This window comes from Salmo salar, chromosome 07, assembly GCF_965601325.2.
Source record: "Salmo salar chromosome 07, fSalSal1, whole genome shotgun sequence".
NCBI lineage: Eukaryota > Metazoa > Chordata > Actinopteri > Salmoniformes > Salmonidae > Salmo > Salmo salar.
The window spans coordinates 50,492,548-50,509,626 of NC_138297.1; the positions used below are offsets into that span (position 1 = coordinate 50,492,548).

The 17,079-nt window shown below is 43.5% G+C and overlaps 1 pseudogene across 1 annotated transcript; it reads left to right on the top strand.

The window, feature by feature from the left end:
- Positions 1 to 1,009: 1,009 nt before the first annotated feature.
- On the top strand, positions 1,010 to 15,599 carry LOC106609387 (KICSTOR complex protein ITFG2-like; annotated as a pseudogene). The gene is made up of 10 exons (XR_014392819.1): positions 1,010 to 1,018; positions 2,397 to 2,492; positions 2,679 to 2,720; positions 2,837 to 3,012; positions 3,143 to 3,283; positions 4,170 to 4,243; positions 4,402 to 4,550; positions 5,821 to 5,912; positions 6,002 to 6,122; positions 7,065 to 15,599. The product of XR_014392819.1 is annotated as a KICSTOR complex protein ITFG2-like (transcript).
- The last annotated feature ends 1,480 nt before the right edge of the window (positions 15,600 to 17,079 follow it).

Sequence of the window (17,079 nt, forward strand, 5' to 3'; positions counted from 1 at the left end):
GTATCAAAATTAAAGTATAAATCATTTCAAATTCCTTATATTAAGCAAGCCAGATGGCACCATTTTCTTGTTTTTATTTTATTTACAGAAAGCCACAGGCACACTCCAACATTCAGACACAATTTACAGAGGAAGCATTAGTGTGTTTAGTGAGTCTGCCAGATCAGAGGCAGTAGGGATGACCAGGGATGTTCTCTGTTTAGTGAGTCTGCCAGATCAGAGGCAGTAGAGATGCCCAGGGATGTTCTCTGTTTAGTGAGTCTGCCAGATCAGAGGCAGTAGGGATGACCAGGAATGTCCTCTGTTTAGTGAGTCTGCCAGATCAGAGGCAGTAGGGATGACCAGGGATGTTCTCTGTTTAGTGAGTCTGCCAGATCAGAGGCAGTAGAGATGACCAGGGATGTTCTCTGTTTAGTGAGTCTGCCAGATCAGAGGCAGTAGGGATGACCAGGAATGTCCTCTGTTTAGTGAGTCTGCCAGATCAGAGGCAGTAGGGATGACCAGGAATGTCCTCTGTTTAGTGAGTCCGCCAGATCAGAGGCAGTAGGGATGACCAGGGATGTTCGGTTGATAAGTGTGTGAATTTGACTAGTTTTCTGTCCTGCTAAGTATTCAAAATGTAACGAGTTATTTTGGGTGTCAAGGAAAATGTATGGAGTAAAAAGTACAATATTTTCTTAAGGAATGTAGTGAAATAAAAGTAAAGTAGTCAAAAATATAAATAGTAAAATAATGTACAGATACCCCCAAAAAACGACTTAAGTAGTACTTTAAAGTATTTTTACTTAAGTACTTTACACCACTTGAGATCACTGAAAACAGTGGCTCTGCTGCAGTAAATATCCACAGGCTGTTATGTGCACTGAAATTATTCCGCACTTCTGAGAATATACCAACAAATGTAGGCCTTTCAAACATTTAGGCCTAATATATAGGCAAACCAATGGTGACTTGGGTTCCTCACTCAAAGGGTCATATGGGTCAGAAGTGCCTTGGATCTCTCGACAGTATGGATGAGGTGAAATAGTTGGAAAATATTTTGTCTTGTACAACAGTACCCTCTACAGGATAGACAGTGCATCACCTAAATGCACCCCGACGAGTAACCACTTGATGGCAGTTGTACTGAGTTTTTAAACCTTTTTGATTTAATGGCCACAGCAGTCTACCACGTTATTCTTTTAGTTTACTGATGTTATAATTTCTAATTTACACTCTTAGAATATTCTGGAATTACTAGGTTACATGTGAGTGTGACATTAGTCTGTATTATGAACAATTGAATAATCAGCTAGGTGGGATTCAGTATTTGTGCATAAGTACAAATGCCGGGATTATGTTACAATATAACATTTCCGTTGGCTGTTTCATTTTTTCTTTACTTCTCAATAACTAACGATATCTGTGGGATTCCAATAAATATCACCACGTGACCATACGAATCGCAAAATACAAAACGCGTGAAGCTTGTCTGAAGTAAGTTTCCGTACTGTTTTTGTCATGTGAGCTTTGTTTAAGGAGGAGCGTAGAAACCCTCACGGCTTACAAGTTTAGTGCAGCTTTCTGTTATTTTTAGTTTAGTTATGGTTGATAATAGTTATCACGCCAAGTTTAAAAGCAGAAGCAACGCTTAAATATACGCTTTAACACAGCTAATTACTTGACCTTTCTCTAACTTGCATTTGGATGGTGCAAATTGCAGCTGTCAGTGTCCAGCTCAGCTGTCAAACTGTTAACTGGTGATATGCGGTCCTTGAGCTATGTTCAGCGTGTTAGTTTGGATTTCACCGGAACCCTTTTCCCGCATGCAATTTGTCTTGGGGATGCGGACAATGACTCAGTAAAGTATCAGCAGCTAGACAATTATTCAGCGATCTTTCCTTGTGTCCATGTTTTCAGACATTGGCAATCTTGAAAAAAATGTGTGTACTCTCAATGCGCACGTCGTTAGTCTATCCACCTCCTAGGGCCAGTTATACATATTGTAGGCCTACCAATGACATGTATCAACTCGTTTTTTTGTCAGTTATTTCCCCACCTACGTGGCAACATATAAATCATTTTTCAGAAGTCATAAACTGCTCTGCCCATTATCCACTTGCCCACTCTCCACTTGCCCACTCTCCACTTGCCCACTCGTTGTCCAGCTGTGCCTTTCTAGTCCCTGTACTGTAAATAACTCCTGCTTTAGAGGGTCTCTGACTCATCCCCTCCAGTCACGATAAGAGGGTCAAGAGTGAAATAGTAGATGCCATAACCGTCCTCTTTTTCCTTGACCTTCAACATATTTATGACAACATGTCTTATATCTATGGAAACCAAATGTCCTGGCTGTGACTGTACCCATGGCCCTGACACCAAAACCTTGACACTAACTGTTCATATTTTTTTAACAGCTGAATGAACTTATTGTGGGTGACACCAGTGGAAAGCTGCATGTGTACAAGAATGATGACTCTAAGCCTTGGATCACTAGAACATGTGTGGGCATGGTAAGTGGCTGTTTAGAGGTTCTTTGATCACCCCTCTTTGAGTTCAAATATCGTCGCATTTAAATACAACTGTAGTGGCATAAAAGAGGGAATTTGAACACCCCTGTCTGCACATCTGATTTCTGTTGTTATTTTAGCAGATTTAGACAAATATTTAATGAGTTATCATTTTTGTTTATTTTTTAGCTCACCTGTGTTGGTGTTGGAGACATCTGCAACAAAGGAAGGGTGGGTGTGCAGAAACTGCATAGTCCTCCAGTCAGATGAGGAATATTTGTGTTTTTTCCCCTTACATCCAATGAGTGCTATCATCTAACTTTTCACTGTCTTAACATGTCCATTAGAACTTTGTAGTTGCTGTGGGTGCAGAGGGATGGTTTCACCTGTTTGACCTGTCTGCAGTGGCAGGAGCCAAGTCAGATTCATCCAGCCAGCAGGAGGCGCTGTCCTGACGACCAGAAACCCTGCTTCTCTCAGCACATTCCTGCCAACACCAAAGTCATCCTTATTAGTGACATGGGTAACCTCTCTGTTCTGCACCCATTTCGTCCTAGATGTAGGCACCCTCAATGCAAATGACCGTTTCTGTTTTGACTGCTTTATTCTCAGCCGTGTCTGTGTCTCTGTCTCTGTCTGTGCACGCTTTGCAGATGGGGATGGGCGCAGTGAGCTTGTAGTGGGATACACTGACCGTGTGGTGAGAGCGTTCCCGCTGGGAGGAGCCCACCGATTCTTCAGACCTGAGCTCTGGACAGCTGGTCCTGCTGAAGAAGTGGCTTCTGGAGGGACAGGTAGGTCTATACACAAACATGGAATATGTCAATCAAAGGCTGAAAAACTCCTCAGGGGTATCCTACGGAGCGATCTACTCAGGGTTTTCTTACCAGCTTCAGCAAGCTTTACATTCCAGCTCAGGCTCGGTCCGTTCTACGACGGTGGATATTGCTCATCCGCCTGCCGCTAACTCGAACAGGCTTGTAACTGCGCATGTCGCACGTGGCTCGTCGAACTCTTCATTGAGACAATGCTGAAACATTCATCTATGAAATAATCAGTGCCACATTTTTATTTGTTCTGAAAGAAAAATTCTCTTGCAAGTTCAGCAGGCTATGGTGTGAAATAGGCTATTAAAAGTGCCGTCTTTATTTTCGAAGTTATCGTTACGGCCGTCTTTGGTGTGCTTATCAATGCACAAGCACCTTCCCACTCCTATTGATGTTTGTTATTTATTAAGTCACACAAAAGTGTTACATTGCGTGAAGTTTAAAATGCATTCTATCATTACTAAATGTGTAATGTGATATATCTTAACATTACTATTTTGTAACACACAAAAAACATTTGATGAATAAAATATTGCATCAGTCGTCTTCCTCAAGTGGAGGGGATGATGCAGTCTTTGCAAGAGGGAATGAATCTGATTTAATTGGTCCTCAACTCGCGGCTCAGTCATTTCATTCAGGGTAAGTGGAGTTAGCCTGCCCAGGAGCAGGTTCGTTCTGAAGGATTCGTTGCCATAGACATTGACCTGGCTAAAAGTTGAGCTACTTTTGTATGACCGGTTATCCCGAGTTGAACTCTGGCCCTACATATAAACCCCACATAACACTGGATGACTTCACATCCTGTAAAGTGTACACTCGACTATTTGTAATCCATTATTTCCTCCTGTGACAGGTGGACAGCCTGTCAGTAAACCCAGACCTAGAGGGTCTTCCTGAACTGATGGTGTCCCAGCCTGGTTGTACATGGCAGGTACATACCACTGGACATGCAGAGCACCTAACACATATACAGTATTGATACATACAGTACACAGTAGTAGACAAGTGCTTTGGCTGTCTAATGATAGATGGGCTGTGCCAGTTCATGTTGGTATCGTCCTGTGTTTGTAATGTGTCTGTCACAGCGAGGGTGCCTCCAGAGACGACATTCTGCATCTGACCACTGGTCGGATCCACAACAAGAACGTTTCCACTCATCTCATCGGGAGCATAAGCAGAGGCTCCAAAGGCGACTCCTCTAAATGCGGCCTGTTTGCCCTCTGTACTCTAGATGGTGTCTGAATGAAGTTGTTCAGAAGAGCAACGCTGCGTAATTCACTAATCGCACCACTGAACACTCTGAACTTTTTTTACTCAATCCGTCTCATAACGGAATCCTAATGAGGATGTGTTCAGACAGGACGTTTTAACATCACGGCAGTCAATTATCTTCTAAAATAATGAGCTAAATCTTAACTGTAGTGGGCTCAGCAACAAAAAAAAAGAAGTACTTTCACTCTGCTGTTATGTGATTTTTCAGTGTGATTATGAGCAGGTCCAAGGTTTATATGACTTGTGGTTGTGAAGATACCTGACTGACCTGTTTATCGCAACAGCAATAACCCTGTATAATTAATCTTCCTTATAGAAACCTGCTGAACATCTCTGACAGGCAGTATATCTGCCAGCTCACAGAGCTGCTTAGGCTGCTCCCCAGTTCTCTTAATGTGAAAAGGAAGACCTTTCTTACTCTCTCACCAATTACAGTTTGTAACAAGGTCACTCAGAACTAGGAAAGGCATGTAGAAGTGAGGGAGGTGTTGTGGGTGAATGTTACCAGAGGAGACCGGTTGTGGTTGAGCAGGATGAGGGCTCTGTGAGCTCCTGGAGAGACTATCAATATTTCAAGAAAAGGGGAACCAATAGGATTATCTTACTAGAGAGTCTGGGCCAGTCACAGATAGGCTAATAATGATGCAGCAAGAGAGGGCTTGACATGCCTGTGTACCCTAATTAGGATCAACGTTTGAGGAATTCTGCTGAGGGAATAGTGAAATGTAGCCAGATCATATCACAGCCATTTTATTTAAACAATTCTACAATTAACATGGGGAAAACAGGTGACTCATGAAGTTGCAGTTTAAATTGAAGATGATTTTTTCCAAGTATTTGGATTTCGAATTGAAAGCTTGTTGGTTTTTTTCAGGAGAGATTGAGGGACAGAAATTGTGTTGAATAAAGGTTACCTTCAGTTTTGCGCTGTTTTCTTGCTTTTAGCTCAGGGATGGAGATCTTTAGATAACTATGTTGGTGTCCAGCACTCAGAGTGCTGCTGTAACCATATGAATAATTCATTCCATTTCTATGGCTTTAACGTTTTCCTAAACCCCGTGAGAACCAGTGACCTGCAGGTCTTGAGCTGTTTAAGTTCTTTAAAAAAAAATCTCAGACTGTCGTATTATATGCAGTTTAAACAATACTCTTGATGCCATTAACAATATTAAGCATAACATCTTGGTAATTTTAGTATGTGAACAATGTGATGGTGTGTTTTTGTGTTCCAGGCACACTGAAACTGATGGACAGTTCAGAGCAGTTGAAATGGTCAGTGCAGGTGGATCACCAGCTCTTTGCTCTGCAGAAGCTGGACGTCACAGTGAGTTTACAAAAACAGTATACGTTTATTTTTAGTGACTGCCTGTGACCGTGCGGTTTTTGACATTGTGACTGTGCCTCTGTCTCCAGGGCGACGGCAGAGAGGAGGTGGCGGCGGCGTGTGCCTGGGATGGTCAGACCTACATCATCGACCACAACTGCGTGGTGGTGAGGTTTCAGTTTGACGAGAACGTCAATGCTTTCTGTGCAGGTGAGATCTCATTCTGAACCACACATTCTTGTCAGATCCCTCACCTATGTATACCTGATTTACATGATGACTAAGCAAGTGATATTGCCAGTATTCATACAGTGAATGTTTCCAGCTCATGTCTCCATTAGATGGCAGTGTTGGACTTCAGGCTCACATAAACAAGCTACATCCTTTTTATCTCCCACTCTCTCGCTCGCTGTCAAACGCTGTCTCTCCAATTTCTGCACGAGCCCCAGTGCCTCTGAGAGCAGAGAGAGATCATATTGTTATCTAATAAGAGGATTAAAGAAATGGGCAAGAGAGAATCAAATTCTTTTTGTCACATGCTTCTTAAACAACAGGTGTGGAGTAACTGTGAAATGCTTACTTACGGGTACTTTCCAACAGCGCAGAGAATAATACAAATAATAATAATACCACAACGAATAAATGCAGAATGTGTAACGATGAATGCATGTTGAAGCTACAGACAGGACTATCAGAGTCAGTGTGTGAACTACACACGCTCAGGGGTCATCCATGCTTTGTCTCTGTGGTTATTGGAGTGCATTAGCTCAGCCTCACCGCTGTTGGCATTGCTTGCGAAACACGCGTTATTATAGGCCAGCGTTCACAGGGCCACAGTGATGAGCAAATATTTTCTTACAAAAAAAAAAAAAACTGCATTGTTGGTTAAAGGCTTGTAAGTAGTCATTTCATGGTAAGGTGGGTAACCTGTTGTATTTGGCGCATGTAACAAATAACATCTGATTTTATTTCTTTGATTTGAACAATCCTATTTCTAAGCCTCTCCTATTGTCACTGAATGTATATTTTACTGTAATGACTAGGGCCTGGAGTTTTTCCTGATTAGGACATGTGATTAGGGAAAACCCGGGCCCCTAGTCATGGAATATGTGGAGTATTGTCTAACCGGCCTTACATGTTGGTGTTTAACAGGTCAGTACACCTGTAAGGATGGCAAGAACAGCCCCTGTCTGGTGTACGTCAGCTTCAACCACAAGATCTATGTGAACTGGAGGCTGGAGCGCATGGAGCCCACCCATCTCCTTAGGGTTCTGGAGGAGAGGCCAGAGTTCAAGGCCCGGCTGGAGCAACTGGGAGTGGGTGAGTTGGAGTTAAACAACAATGTAAACCTAAAAGCTACTCTCACTCAAACCATATCACGAAAAAAACCTGAGTTAGTTCTAACCTCCTCCCCAGGCTCATTACTAGAGAGAGAGTAAGTCGAAATACAAAAATAATCTTACATGTAATTTAATTAGACCACAGCACCAGGTAGAAAGCTCCTGGGTTTCCCTGTCCACCATTTTGTTTAGTTCCCCATTAACTCCACTAACGCTACCTGACACACAAACAGTGCATCTACTGTTCTGTATTCATGTCCTCTAACTGAGAGTAAGGGAAACAGATTAAATGTGTGTGTCCTCTACTCGTCTAAATGTATGTAAAACCTTTCCCCGCCAGCAGACTGTTGTTCTGATGCGTGACTTGAGTATTTATAGAGGCAGAGGCTGGAATCCACGCATTCACTCCTATGGAGCAGAGGGGACCGCTCTCTCTTCATCTCTCTCTCTCTGCCTCTCTCTTCTTTACTCTCTCTATCCCAGGGCAATTCCTCTCAGCAGGCTAGCAATACTGTCAAAGGGCTGCCCAGATTCACAAACACATCACGCGCGCGAGCGCATACACACAAACGCAGTCATGCACACGCGCACACACACACACACACACTGAGGGACACATCTAGAGACGTACAGAAAATACATCACACAGCTGTTCATTGTAGGGTGTGGGTGAACATGCACAGGACAGACTGGGGATATACAGTTGAAGTCGGAAGTTTACATACACCCTAGCCAAATACATTTAAACACAGTTTATCACAATTCCTGACATTTAATCCTAGTAAAAATTCCCTGTCGTATTTTAAGAATGTTAAATGTCAGAATAATAGAAGAGGGATTTATTTCAGCTTTTATTTCTTTCATGACATTCCCATTGGGTCAGAAGTTTACATACACTCAATTAGTATTTGGTAGCATTGCCTTTAAATTGTTTAACTTGGGTCAAACGTTTCGGGTAGCCTTCCACAAGCTTCCCACAATAAGTTGGGTGAATTTTGGCCCATTCCTCCTGATAGAGCTGGTGTAACTGAGTCAGGTTTGGAGGCCTCCTTGCTCGCACATGCTTTTTCAGTTCTGCCCACAATTTTTCTATGGGATTGAGGTCAGGGCTTTGTGATGGTTATTCCAATACCTTGACGTTGTTGTCCTTAAGCCATTTTGCCACAACTTTGGAGGTATGCTTGGAGTCATTGTCCATTTGGAAGACCCATTTGCGACAAACCTTTAACTTCCTGACTGATGTCTTGAGATGTTGCTTCAATATATCCACATAATTTTCCATCCACATAATTTTCCTGCTTCATGATGCCATCTATTTTGTGAAGTGCACCTGCAGCAAAGCACCCCCACAACATGATGCTGCCACCCCTGTGCTTCACGGATGGGATGGTGTTCTTCGGCTTGCAAGCCTCCTTCTTTTCCCCCCAAATATAACGATGGTCATTATGGCCAAACAGTTCTATTTTTGTTTTATCAGACCAGAGGACATTTCTCCAAAAAGTACGATGTTTGTCCCCATATGCAGTTGCAAACCATAGTCTGGCTTTTTTATGGCAGTTTTGGAGCAGTGGCTTCTTCCTTGCTGAGCGGCCTTTCAGGTTATGTTGATATAGGACTGGTTTTACTGTGGATATAGGTACTTTGTACCCATTTTCCTCTAGCATCTTCACAAGATCGTTTGCTATTGTTCTGAGATTGATTTGCACTTTTCGCACCAAAGTACGTTCATCTCTAGGAGACAGAATGCGTCTCCTTCCTGAGCGGTATGACGGCTGCGTGGTCCCATGGTGTTTATACTTGCGTACTATTGTTTGTACAGATGAACGTGGTAACTTTAGGCATTTGGAAATTGCTCCCAAGGATGAACCAGACTTGTGGAGGTCTATAATTTTATTTTTTTCTGAGGTCTTGGCTGATTTCTTTTGATTTTCCCATGATGTCAAGCAAAGAGGCACTGAGTTTGAAGGTAGGCCTTGAAATACATCCACAGGTACACCTCCAATTGACTCAAATGATGTCAATTAGCCTATCAGAAGTTCTGGGACACTGTAAAGTCCATGGAGAATAAGAACACCTCCTCCCAGCTGCCCACTGCACTGAGGATAGGAGACTCTGTCACCACTGATAAATCCACTACAATTGAGAATTTCAATAAGCATTTTTCTACGGCTGGCCATGCTTTCCACCTGGCTACCCCTACCGCGGTCAACAGCACTGCACCCCCCACAGCTACTCGCCCAAGCCTTCCCCATTTGTCCTTCTCCCAAATCCAGTCAGCTGATGTTCTGAAAGAGCTGCAAAATCTGGACCCCTACAAATCAGCCGAGCTAGACAATCTGGACCCTTTCTAAAATTATCTGCCGAAATTGTTGCAACCCCTATTACTAGCCTGTTCAACCTCTTGTGTCGTCTGAGATTCCCAAAGATTGGAAAGCAGCTGCGGTCATCCCCCTCTTCAAAGGGGGGGAACACTCTTGACCCAAACTGCTACAGACCTATATCTATCCTACCCTGCCTAAGGTCTTCGAAAGCCAAGTCAACTAACAGATTACCGACCATTTTGAATCCCACCGCACCTTCTCCGCTATGCAATCTGGTTTCAGAGCTGGTCATGGGTGTACCTCAGCCACGCTCAAGGTCCTAAACGATATCGTAACCGCCATCGATAAGAAACAATACTGTGCTGCCATATTCATTGACCTGGCCAAGGCTTTCAACTCTGTCAATCACCACATCCTCATCGTCAGACTCAGTAGCCTTGGTTTCTCAAATGATTGCCTCGCCTGGTTCTCCAACTACTTCTCTGATAGAGTTCAACGTGTCAAATCGGATGGCCTGTTGTCCGGGCCTGTTGTCCGGGTCTCTATGGGGGTGCTACAGGGTTCAATTCTTGGGCCAACTCTTTTCTCTGCATACATCAATGATGTCGCTCTTGCTGCTGGTGAGTCTCTGATCCACCTCTACGCAGACGACACCATTCTGTATACTTCTGGCCCTTCTTTGGACACTGTGTTAACTTCCCTGGGCTAGGTGGGACGTACTAGTCAACAGCCAGTGGAATCGCGTGGTGCGAAATACAAATACCTCAAAAATGCTATAACTTCAATTTAAAAAACATATGACTATTTTACACCATTTTAAAGACAAGACTCTCGTTAATCTAACCACATTGTCCGATTTCAAAAAGGCTTTACAGCGAAAGCGAAACATTAGATTATGTCAGGAGAGTACCCTTCCAAAAATAATCACACAGCCATTTTCAAAGCAAGCATATATGTCACAAAAACCAAAACCACAGCTAAATGCAGCACTAACCTTTGATCTTCATCAGATGACACTCCTGGGACATTATGTTATACAATACATGCATGTTTTGTTCAATCAAGTTCATATTTATATCAAAAACCAGCTTTTTACATTAGCATGTGATGTTCAGAACTAGCATACCCACCGCAAACTTCCGGTGAATTTACTAAATTACTCATGATTAACGTTCACAAAATACATATCAATTATTTTAAGAATTATAGATACAGAACTCCTTTATACAATCGCGGTGTCAGATTTTAAAATAGCTTTTCGGCGAAAGCACATTTTGCAATATTCTGAGTACATAGCCAGGCCATCACGGCAAGCTATTTTGACACCCACCAAGTTTGGCCCTCACCAAACTCAGAATTACTATTAGAAAAATTGGATTACCTTTGCTGTTCTTCATCAGAATGCACTCCCAGGACTTCTACTTCAACAACAAATGTTGTTTTGGTTCCAAATAATTCATAGTTATATCCAAATACCTCCGTTTTGTTCGTGCGTTCAGGTCAGGGGCGGAAATCGCGGGGGGGACGGGGGGGACACGACCCCCCCATCCTGGGAAAAATATGATTTGTCCCCCCCAATATATCACTGAAACATAACTATGTAATTTAAATAATATTAATAATACGCAATGAAAGCAATTGTGCTGATTATAGACACTTAACAGCGCGTTTTTAAGTTTCAAAAGATTGCGACCCCCCCACCCTTTTCCTCACAATGGTTTGATCCACTGGCAAGGTAACAGAGGGGTCGTAGCCACTGTCTGAAAGGCACTCAATGAACGTAACTGACGTGAGGTTAATCCAGTCAATCGCGCACACACACTAGCTGAATATGCACAGCTAGCGCGCAAATATTAACTATTAAGCTAGCTAGTACCTATTCCATTTATGTGGCCTCGTCAAAGATGGAATCTTTGCTATGGTTAATTTATTCCGAGATCAGCATGCAGATGACGTAAGTTAGTGCTTCAAAGTCCCTGTGATAAGGTTAGCGATAAACTGATTTAACCCAGGTAGCAAAGATTATAGCAAACACCACTGAAACTGAATTGGTGCTCGCTAGCTTTGCAAATTCAGTATTGTTGGAAGCCAGCCAATATGAAACAAACTATTAAAATTACAAAAGGTTGCAGCATATGTTATGTAAATGGTGAACTCATACAGCTGTCAACTCTTGTCATTTTAATCCGTTTCACATTTGCTAGCTACCTTTTAGATCGAAGCCCAAATAGAATGATAAAAGATAAGATGATAGAAGCCCATCTCCTACTGTAAATAACCTACACACTGTGTGTGTGTGTAGCCAGCCAGCCAGGTAGAAAAATGGCAGAAAAATAAAAGACGGACATCAGAGTATTTTTCACTACACCAAAACGCAAAGTAAGAATCCTAGTAGCCTAATATCTCAAAGACTAGTTGATAAAATGTTCATAAGAAAGAAATGAAATTCTAATGGAAATGTTTCACAATGATGTCATTAGGCAGACCAGGCAACAGATTGCACACAGACAGCAGAGTTGGGGACAGATATGCAGGGACAGACTGGCATAGACAGGGAGTCTCAGGTAAGTTTGTTGAGTCTTTGTTTGGCAACATTATGAAAGGTTCTCCATTTTTTTTACTTGTAAAATAGGAACATAATTGGAAAATGCCATGGATACCCCCACTCAACTTAAACTGGTGACTGAACTAAGATTTGTTAAAGGCAAGGGTATTGCTGTTGTGAATAGTTGTGTAGTTTTGGGTACCGGTAGTTAGGAGTACGGCAAACACCTTATTTCTTTGGTTCCTCAATATACAAGTACCATATTACAATGTAGGCTATGTGTTACAGCACTACTTTTGGTGTCCCCCTCAGGAATTGCTCTTGAGAAAATGTCATGTAATTGTCCCCCCCAAAGTTGATATCAGATTTTCGCCCCTGGTTCAGGTCACTATCCGAAGGGTGACGCGCGAGCGCATTTCTAGACAAAAAAAAATCAAAATATTCCATTACCGTATTTAGGAGCATGTCAAATGCTGTTTAAAATAAATGTTTATGCTATTTTTCTCGTAAAATATCGATAATATTCCAACCGGGCGACGTTGTATTCATTCATATGCTGAAAGAAAAAAATGGAGAATTCTCATGAACGCGCATCTCCAGTGTCACTGTTCCCAGGCTGACCACTCACAAATTCTCCTGCTGTTCTTCGCCCAGAGACAGCAGACACCCCATTACACTTTCTGGCGCCTTCTGAGAGCCAATGGAAGCCTTAGAAAATGTCACGTTACAGCAGAGATGCTGTATTTTCGATAGAGATGCAACAGATGGACAACAAATTGTCAGACAGGGCACTTCCGGTATGGAATCTTCTCATATTTTGGCCTGCCATATGAGTTCTGTTATACTCACAGACACCATTCAAACAGTTTTAGAAACTCTAGAGTGTTTTCTATCCAAATCTACTAATTATATGCATATTCTCGTTTCTGGGCAAGAGTAGTAACCAGTTTAAATCGGGTACGTTTTTTATCCGGCCGTGCAAATACTGCCCCCTAGCCCCAACAGGTTAACAACCTTCCAGATGAGCTTCAATGCCATACAACTCTCCTTCCGTGGCCTCCAACTGCTCTTAAATACAAGTAAAACTAAATGCATGCTCTTCAACCGATCGCTGCCCGCACCTGCCCGCCCATCCAGCATCACTACTCTGGACGGTTCTGACTTAGAATATGTAGACAACTACAAATACTTAGGTGTCTGGTTAGACTGTAAACTCTCCTTCCAGACTCACATCAAACATCTCCAATGGGTTAGAATTCTCTAGAATTGGCTTCCTATTTCGCAACAAAGCATCCTTCACTCATGTTGCCACACATACCCTCGTAAAACTGACCATCCTACCGATCCTCGACTTCGGCGATGTAATTTACAAAATAGCCTCCAATACCCTTCTCAATAAACTGGATGCAGTCTATCACGGTGCCATCCGTTTTGTCACCAAAGCCCCATATATTACCCACCACTGCGACCTGTACGCTCTCGTTGGCTGGCCCTCGCTTCATACTCGTCGCCAAACCCACTGGCTCCAGGTCATCTACAAGACCCTGCTAGGTAAAGTCCCCCCTTATCTCAGCTCACTGGTTACCATAGCAGCACCCACCTGTAGCACGCGCTCCAGCAGGTATATCTCTCTGGTCACCCCCAAAGCCAATTCCTCCTTTGGCCGTCTCTCCTTCCAGTTCTCTGCTGCCAATGACTGGAACGAACTACAAAAATCTCTGAAACAGGAAACACTTATCTCCCTCACCAGCTTTAAGCACCCGCTGTCAGAGCAGCTCACAGATTACAGCACCTGTACATAGCCCATCTATAATTTAGCCTAAACAACTACAACTTCCCCTACTGTATTTATTTATTTTGCTCCTTTATTTCTATTTCTACTTTGGACGTTCTTCCACTACAAATCTACCATTCCCGTGTTTTACTTGCTATATTGTATTTACTTTGCCCCCATGGCCTTTTTTTCCTTTACCTCCCTTATCTCACCTCATTTGCTCACATTGTATATAGACTTATTTTTCTACTGTATGTTTGTTTTACTCCATGTGTAACTCTGTTGTTGTATGTGTCGAACTGCTTTGCTTTATCTTGGCCAGGTCGCAATTGTAAATGAGAACTTGTTCTCAACTTGCCTACCTGGTTAAATAAAGGTGAAATAAAAAATAAATGAAAAAACAATATGACATGACAACATTTTCTGGAATTTTCCAAGCTGTTTAAAGGCACAGTCAACCTAAACTTCTGACCCACTGGAATTGTGATACAGTGAGTTATAAGTGAAATAATCTGTCTGTTAACAATTGATGGAAAAATGACTTGTGTCATGCACAAAGTAGATGTCCTAACCGACTTGCCAAAATGATAGTTTGTTAACAAGAAATTTGTGAAGTGGTTGAAAAACGAGTTTTAATGACTCCAACCTAAGTGTATGTAAACTTCCGACTTCAACTGTACTATACATCATGTGAATAGAGAGAAATAGTAATGGTGTCTTTTTGTAGGCACCACTCTGCCATGGTTCGTTGAGCAAAGCCTATGGGTAAATGAATGGAGTTTTTGGATATACGCGATGAAATAAGGTTGGTGGTAAACACAGGTTTAGGAGATCTTGTTCTATGAGATAATCTTGATCAGCTAACATCACTGTTTTGTGAATTCTGAAGCATTTATGTCGTCAAAAAAATCACACAATGCACATGAAAGGCTTCATAATTCATAAAGGTCATGTTAACTGCCTGATATTATCTCATCGAACAAAACGTATAAGAACTCCTAAGCCTGTGTTAACCTCAGATCTTATTTTCGGCTCTGCATGGCCTTCTCTGTCGGAGCCAGTAACTGCTGTGCTCACAGAGCGACAGATGGTCCAGCTACCTGACCCAGTGGAGGCTGCTGAGGGGAGAATGGCTCATAATAATGGCCGGAATGGCGCAAATGGAATGGCATCAAACACCTAGAAACCATGTGTTTGATGTATTTGATACCATTCCACTGATTCTGCTCAAGTCATTACCACGAGCCCGTCCTCCCAAATTAAGGTACCACCAACCTCCTGTGCATGACACTGACAGCTTCTATATAAACACTGCCATCCTGGCTACAGGGCAGACACGTTGTTGAACTGTCTCCTGTTTCGACAACACAATGAAGCACTAGCAGGGTAAATCAATTTCGCCCAAAGAAATGATCATTAATCCCTTAATTAGCCTCTTGATTAAATCAAAGGTCTGGTGAGCTGACTGCTCGCCTAAATGATTATATAGTCTGCAGATTGCCATTTCAGGTAGACCTTATTCATTAAAAAAAAAAGATTTCCTAACAGCAGCTAAGCCTAGTAGCTTCCTGTTCCTGCAGCGTGTGTTAATAATTGAACCCCTGGGCATGTTGGTGCTCCTTCCTGCGATTTCAGAGAACTGTTACCTAACTCATCATGAGACACATAGTGGTCATGGAGACTGAGGGCTGAGGAGGGGGAAGGGACGGCGGACGGGGGGGGGAAGGGACAGAGAGAGGGGGGGAAGGGACAGAGAGAGGGGGGGAAGGGACAGAGAGAGGGGGGGAAGGGACAGAGAGAGAGGGGGGGAAGGGACAGAGAGAGGGGGGGAAGGGACAGAGAGAGAGGGGGGGAAGGGACAGAGAGAGGGGGGGGAAGGGACAGAGAGAGGGGGGGAAGGGACAGAGAGAGGGGGGGAAGGGACAGAGAGAGAGGGGGGGAAGGGACAGAGAGAGGGGGGGGAAGGGACAGAGAGAGGGGGGGAAGGGACAGAGAGAGGGGGGGAAGGGACAGAGAGAGAGGGGGGGAAGGGACAGAGAGAGGGGGGGAAGGGACAGAGAGAGAGGGGGGGAAGGGACAGAGAGAGAGGGGGGGAAGGGACAGAGAGAGGGGGGGGAAGGGACAGAGAGAGGGGGGGAAGGGACAGAGAGAGAGGGGGGGAAGGGACAGAGAGAGAGGGGGGGAAGGGACAGAGAGAGGGGGGGGAAGGGACAGAGAGAGGGGGGGAAGGGACAGAGAGAGGGGGGGGGAAGGGACAGAGAGAGGGGGGGGAAGGGACAGAGAGAGGGGGGGGAAGGGACAGAGAGAGGGGGGGAAGGGACAGAGAGAGGGGGGGGAAGGGACAGAGAGAGAGGGGGAAGGGACAGAGGGGGGGGGACACACACAGAGACAGAGAGAGAGAGGGGGGGGGGAAGGGGACAGAGAGAGGGTGGGGAAGTTCCACACACAATGGTAGACATCTTCACCCACCCATCACAAATAACAACCAAACGCATCCCCCTCCTGACTCTGTCGACAGACCTGAGATATTATATATGAGTCATTGCTTAATAACAGGGAAGGGAGTAAAGTAAATGTATCTACAGTGTGTTTTATGTTTATCTAGAAGCTTCTTTTCTCTGGCGTCACAATGGACAATGCAGGATAATTATGGCTGTTGCTGTACAGTTAAAAGCAAGGCATTGTGAGGAGAGATGCATATTTGTTATACCTATGGGGACTTTTATCTCTCTCTGCTTGGGCTTATTTCAGCAGTAAATGAATAATCTGAGTGTCTTCTCAGCGGCGTCGCCATGCAGATGGTACAGTTTACTTTGTACCACCACTCTCAGGTGGCAAACGAAAACATTTTATGTTAAGTGAACCTGTGTACCTGTCTGCAGTATGTCATTACTATGTAAATATGGGTTTGAACAACACTTCTAAAGTTGGACCCTCAACAAGAAAGTGTGGACATGCAGCTACTACATACTGCCTGTCTGCATCTCTTGATTTAACATCCTGATTTAACATCCTGCCCTAATGCATTTTCTTTAAGGGATCAGCTAAATGAATGGCCCATCCGTAATGCATGATGATGTCACCCTTCCTGCATTACCTTCCCTAAGCAACCATTGTCATTCTAAACTCCCCAGTTTAAGTGAATGCCGGTAGAAGAGCTCCTCAGAGCAGCAGGGAAATCCTGTGC